This window comes from Orycteropus afer, unplaced genomic scaffold (genome assembly GCF_000298275.1).
Source record: "Orycteropus afer afer isolate SDZICR_OR568_19922 unplaced genomic scaffold, OryAfe1.0 scaffold00082, whole genome shotgun sequence".
Classification (NCBI taxonomy): domain Eukaryota; kingdom Metazoa; phylum Chordata; class Mammalia; order Tubulidentata; family Orycteropodidae; genus Orycteropus; species Orycteropus afer.
The window spans coordinates 11,082,620-11,088,557 of NW_006921669.1; positions in this window are offsets into that span (position 1 = coordinate 11,082,620).

A 5,938-nucleotide genomic window follows, 5' to 3' on the forward strand; every position below is an offset into this window, starting at 1 on the left:
ACCCTGGGGCGAGTGTTCTCACCATGGACTCAATGCAGACAAACCCTGAGGAAGTGTTCTCTTTACCATGGTCCCAGCGCAGACAGACCCTGGGGAGAGGGTTCTCACCATGGACTCAGTGCAGACAAACCCTGAGGACGTGTTCTCTTTACCACGGTCCCAGCCCAGATAGATCCTGGGGAGAGTGCTCTCCTCACTATGGCCCTGGCCCAGACAGACTTTGAGGAGAGAGTGGCCCAACCTACCCCATGATCATCCCTGGGGACACTGAGGGACCCAGAAATCACCACCTCCTGGAGTATCTTCCTTTTACTCACCAGCCCTTGCAGTCCATCCTACTTCTGTTTCTAACCAGTGGTGGCATGACACACTATTGTTGAGCCTTCATGCTTGAGCGTGGTGGCCACCAGATTGTTCCTTGAAGGCGGATGTAGGGACTAAAGCAGCCACTGCAGTGAAGGGCCTCACAGGCACAGGCACAAGATGAATGCTCAGTATACAGTGGCAAGGATGAGCATAATAAAAAGAAGATGACAATGGCAGGGAGACAACAAGCTCCTTAGGAGGGGGCACCAAGCAGGAAAGAAGGGAGCTCAGGGCAGAGCCAGGGGCTGCTGAATGGCCAGATTTTGCACACCACTGGCCTTGAACCCACAGACTGTGCAAGGCAACACCCTGCTGGCAAAAGAGCTCAATGTAATGTAAATTCTGCAAATGCTTACTTCAAACACCCAGCTGTGTGCCAGGCACTGAGGTGAGAACAAAGCAGAAGACACCAACTCTGCTCTCAGGGAGGCACAGAGTAGGCCGCCAGCACTCAGATAAACACTGCCATGCTGCCTGGTAGTGGTAGAAATCAAAGTATGTCTCAGGACAGAAAGCCCGGGAGAGAGAGAGAACCAGATGGGAAAGGCTGCACAGAGGTGGTGGTTGCAGGCCCAAGCTTGAAGCCAGGTGTCCTTCTGAGACTGGAGGCTGCCAGGCCAGCTAGGAGGTCCTTGAAGATATCCAGACAAGTGGTAACAAGGACCACTCAGGGCAGAGCCAGGGGCTGCTGAACAAGGAGCTCAATGTAATGTAAATTCTGCACATGCTTGCTAACCACAAGATGGTGGTGAATGGGGCCAATGTATATGGAGGTCCTGTGGCAGGTTGGCCATGGGTGAGGGTTCTTCTCCCTGGTCAAGAGCAGCTTATTTTGCCCTCCTCCCCAGATTATAGGAGCTCTGGTGGCGTAGTGCCTAATGCACTTGACTGCTAACCAGAAGGCTGGCGGTTCAAACCACCAGCCACTCCTCCGAAGGAAGGTTAGGCAATCTACTTCCTTAGTGACACTGCCTCGGAAACCCAAGGAGGGGTTGCTATGAGTCGGGTCCGACTCAACAGCCTATAGCAACAACAACAGCATTTGTGTAAATATCTCAGTCCCTGTGTCCGGGAGCACCGTCAGTCCCCACTAAGGCCGAGGAAGGGGTGTTTTGTTCACTGCTGTGGCCTCACAGCCATGAATGTGAATGAGGGAGTGAATGCATACATCCCCTAGCTGAGGGCAACCCCAGCATCCAACGGGGGAGGGACTGTGGGAGGCTGGCCTGCAGGAGGAGGCTGCAGCTGCCGCTCAGAGCGGTGACAGGGCCAGAGCAGGGGACAGACACAAGAGGTGTGAATGGTGAGAAACAAGCTGACCAGGTCTCAGGTTAGGGCACAGGAGAAGGAAAACCCAAGTCACCCAAACCCTTAGCAACTGTGCCAGCTGGCATGGCCCGTAAGGCCCATAAGGCCCGTAAGGCCTGCCCTGCCGCCTGTGACATGTGGCTGGGGAAGGCTTTTCCCACAGGTGCTGGCCTTCGCTTCTTTCCCACGACGCCCAGCTGGCAGAGCCTCCTCCGTGCCCCCAGAGAGGGGAGGAGAGAGGAGCTGAGCTGGCCTTGCAAGCAAGTAGGAGGCCTTTCCCCTTCCGCTCTGTCTGTCTGTCTGTCTCCTTTCCTCTGTGGCTACCTGGACCCCAGCTGGCCTGCCATGGGCAGCCTTGACAGAGACATCAGACAGGCTCTGGACTGTATGGGGACACCGTGTGGGTCTGCCTCCATCCACCGGTGACCGTGGTACAGCTTCCCACCCCTCTTTAGGAATTAGCCTGGCGCAAGGTCAGTGTTCCTAAGTAATTCGTTTCACAGATCAGCAAACTGAGGCCCACAGGAGAAACTGCACCATGGTACAGGCGGAGCAGTGAGACCAAGGTCCCACTCTTTCATTCATCCTTATACTATGCCTCCTGGCTTTCCTAGAACTCCATTGTCTCAGCTATAAAGTGAGACTAAACAAGGTGCTCTAGTTTTTTGAGTGTTTTACAGTTCTGAGAGCTGTAAATTCGATCATGGCCAGTTTCTGCCAACACCTACCTTATGATTGGCTGGTAACTCGGTGTGGCCCTCAACACCTGTCTGAGTCTGTAGTTCCCCAGATGTGTTTGTTCAGGTGATTTCTCATTCACTTGGGCTGTTCTGCCTCTTGGGTGAGTCCTTATCTCCTTTATAAGAGGTGTTCACTCCTTTGGGGTGATTCTTGCTTGAATAGAAAAGTGGCATCTTTTTCCATGTCACAGTTTCCAGGACTGACCTGAGTCAACCCCTACCTGATGCTTGTTTCTATCTTCCTCCATCTAAGTTGTAATGTTATTCAGGTGAGGCAGGGAGCTCACTCCATACCAGCAAAACCTTATTTTCTTTCCCAATAATATTAAATCTTGGAAACTTTTCCTTCTATTGAACAAATCTGCCTCCATGAGTCCTTAGGGCAGAGTGACTACACCCTGGGCACTTGGTACAGAGCTTGTTAGCCTCTCAGTAACAAGCGTTGCTTGCTGCCTAAGCAAACTGTAACTATTTCTCTTCTTTGCTGCTCTGCCCTCTGAGGTAGAAATTAATCAGACGAATATCATGGGCCGCTCAGGTTCCCCTGATTCCTTGACTGACTGATGTGGCTGGCCCAGCAGAGCACTGAGGGTAGAACCCACAGATGATCTGAGAGTTCCTAGCTAAAGTTTGGCTAAAACTACGTTCCAGTCACAAAACGTGCTGGCTGGAATTAGTGTGGGTAGGAAAACCAAAAATCTGAGAGCTACAGAATCCAAAACACTCTGGTGAAGAGACTAATAAGAATGAAATCCTCACTGGGAATACAGAGGCAGGAAGAGAAGCTGCCCAAGGCCTATCTAATCCCTCCAAATGGACCATGAGTCCCTGAACCACTCTCTGTCTCAGGGGAATCCAGTGGACGCCACATCCATCTGGGCCCCAGTGGCAGACAGATGGCCCATTTCAAGGGTCTACTGAAGGGAATGTTTCAGAGGTGTTTGCAGGGTTGAGGGAACCACCCAGTGATGGATGATAGACCATCCAGGGATGAACAGCAGCTCCAAGCTCTTCTCTTGGCTGAAAGGAGCAAGAGGAGGACCAGCTAAGAGAATCTTGAAAAAACTTTGGCTGTGGAAGACAGGCTGCTTGAGAGAGACCTACATTGCCAATCACAGTCTAGAAGGGAGTGAAATAAACACTGTAGCCTCTTCCTCTTCCTCTTCCCACCCTCTGACCTCCTGATGGTGCCTCTCATTGGCTGAACCCAACAGAAATCCAAGAGCAAAGTTGCCCAGGGAGGCAGTCCATGGAGCTCTTTGAGATAAGGAGGTTCATTGCTTGGTCTCCCTCTGCTCCTCCCAACTCACCATCAGCCAGAGAGTCCTCAGAAGGAGTTTCACAAAAAAAAAAAAAAAAAGGAGGCTGTTTTCTACACTTGAAACCCTGAGAAGTCACTGCTGAGAGTGACCAAAGGGCAAAAGCTGAAAGTGGAGCAACTGGCATTCACATCCAAGTGCTGGTGGCAGTTTATACTGGGCAACCACTTGGGAAAACTGTCTGACAGTATCTCAAGTTCAGCTTGCACAAACCCTATGACCCAGCAATTCTACTGCTGGGTGCAAACCAGAGAGAAATGAGTGTGTACAGATAGATAGGCAGATAGAGATATAGAGACACATATGTATACATACATACATACATGTATATACAGATATATATATATATAGAGAGAGAGAGAGAGAGAGAGACATGTACCAGACTAGAATGTTCCTAGTAGCATTCTTCATAATAGCCTCAGACTGTTCCAACTGTCATCAACAGCAGAATGACTAAACAGCAGAATGATGAACTGTGATCTACTTGGTACACCTCTCCATGTCTTCCTTTTCCTTAATGATATTATGCCGGTCACACACTTTTGTCATATTGCCTTTCCCTTCACCCAAATCAACACCTGTCTCTTAACTACCCATCAATCCAACCATCGATCTGTGCACAAGAGGTACAAACAATAAAGGTAAATACTATTGCATACATAATACTGCATTATCTGTAATAGCAAACACTAATCTATGGATTGATACACAGGTAGACAGGCAAGATCAGGTATGGATAGGTAAACAGGCCACAATCATACATAGGTTTGTCAGATGATATTCCCACATATGTATTTGTATGTGCTATAAAAATGTCCACATGTACTATAAAGCCATCAGGGGGCAAGAAGAGGTTAACTTCTTAGCCACAACTAAGTACCTTGAGAGAATGAATCGCTGGGCCTGTGGGCTTGGGACCATGATTGCAGGGGACAGCACACTCAATTGGCATAATACACTGCACAAAAACAATGTTCTACATCCAACTTTGGTGATAATGACTGAGGTCTTAAAAGCTCACGAGCAGCTATCTAAGATGCAGCTATTGGTCTAACTTTATCCGAAGCAAAGAAGAGAGAAGAAAATCAAAGATGCATGGAAAAGGTAGTCCAAAGGACCATGAGAATCTCAGCCTACATGACCCTGAGACCAGAAGAAGTAGATGGTGTCCAGCTACCAATGCCAAGCACTTGGAAAGACATCAAAATTGGAGATCCTTTATAGAGTGGGAGAAACAATGTGGAACAAAATAAGAAAACATAAAAAAGACCAGGTTTATTGGTTGGATAGAGACAGATAGAATCCCTAAGACTGTGGCCCCAAGTCACCCTTCAAGCCTGGAATTGAACTCATTCCTGTGGCTTAGCACTCAGCCAAACAATAGACAGGCCTATGAGCTGAACACCTACACCAGGGAGATGCACTTCTTAGAACAATCAATCATGGGAGATCAGAAGGGCAGCATTTACACAGGGAGAAAGGTAGGGAGGCAGGAATGCATAGGCAAGAAGGACACAGGGAAAGGGTGACCACAGGAAGGAAGTGGGAGGAGAGATGTTACACTGTGGGGATTGTGATCAGTGTCACAGAAAAAAAGTGCATGAACTGATGTAAAGTGAATCTGCTTTGTAAAATTTCACCCAAATCATAATCAAAAGTTTTAAAAAATTGTGATATACTCACACAGAAATATTATTGCAATACTACACAGAAATTGAAAAAACACTACTACCCATACATGTAAGAGCATAGATGAATCCTAAAAATGTGTTAAGCAAAAAAAAAAAAAAAAAAACCAGGATACTAAAGAGCAGATAGTGTATTTACACAAAATTCTAGAACAGACAGAACTAATCAATGGTGACAGGGATCAGAGCAGTGGTTACAGGGGCGGAAGCAGAAGAGTCAGAAGAGAATCTTACAACTGCTGGCGATGTTTTCTGTCTGGTTTGGAACACGTATATGGGAGTATATGCCTTTTGAAACTCATTAAACTGTATGCTTAAGATTTGTGCACTTTAAAAAGCGGCAAGGTAGATGCAACAACGGGTCTCTCCTCATCAAGAAGAAAGAAGAAAACCAAAATTAATGGAAACAACCAGTCCTAGAGACTGGTACACCATCTGATCTGCAACCTATACAACTATGAGACCAGAAGAACTAGATGGTGCCCAGCTACCACTGCCATCCACTTGGAAGGGATGT